This window comes from Odontomachus brunneus, unplaced genomic scaffold (genome assembly GCF_010583005.1).
Source record: "Odontomachus brunneus isolate Ranch 3 - 2012 unplaced genomic scaffold, Obru_v1 Obru_scaffold_109, whole genome shotgun sequence".
NCBI lineage: Eukaryota > Metazoa > Arthropoda > Insecta > Hymenoptera > Formicidae > Odontomachus > Odontomachus brunneus.
This window is the reverse complement of record NW_022639559.1, coordinates 1,192,876-1,193,798: the sequence shown is the minus strand read 5'-3', so window position 1 is coordinate 1,193,798 and position 923 is coordinate 1,192,876.

The following is a 923-nucleotide window of genomic DNA, read 5'->3' as shown; positions in this document are numbered from 1 at the left end:
CCAGCAGTAGCCAGCAATCGACGTAAAGTCATGCTTTTGCACGACAACGCTCGACCACACGTTGCCAAAGCCGTCAAAGAAACACTGATGCAGCTCGAGTGGGAAGTTCTCCCGCACCCAGCGTATTCACCAGACTTAGCTCCTTCGGACTATTACTTGTTCCGGTCGATGCAGCACGGCTTGGTGGATACACACTTCAGAAATTACGAGGATGTGCGAAAATGGATCAACGAATGGATTGCATCAAAAGACCAATCGTTCTATCGTCGCGGAATCTACGCATTGTCCGAAAGATGGGAAAAATATATAGCTAGCGAGGGAAAATACTTCGATTAATGTATTTTTTGCTTTTGATGTCGAAATAAATGAGTTTTTTAAACAAAAAAACCGCAGGAACTAAGTTTACCACCTAATAAAATAAATGAAACAATCTAGATTCTTAATTATTCTAAAACTTTGAGTGTCATTTTCATATACAATATAGATTAGCACCAATTTTTTGGAAAATTTTTTCATTATTAATCTGGTACGGACAATACAAACATCCTTAATCAAATATATTTAAACGATAAAACAATTAGTAAAGAACGGTCACATCATGCCAACTTGCTTAAGCGTATTAACAACATTTCTGTTATACGTTTATATGTTGGTACTTCTAAAAAAAAGTACTTATATAAACTTGAAACGGTTATTTATATTATAAGTAACCGTTAAAATATAGGAGAAGACTATTGTAGCTTTACTTGTAATTGTGATAAACGATATTGATGGTCCGACGGACATACTTGTGAGGTCCTACTATAATTATTATCAATTGATAAGATAATTTTTTGTTTCTTTTACATGTTTACATATTTATGTGAACATTTTATATATTCGTCTCCCTATTATCTCAACAAATATAACGTAAATAATGCGTT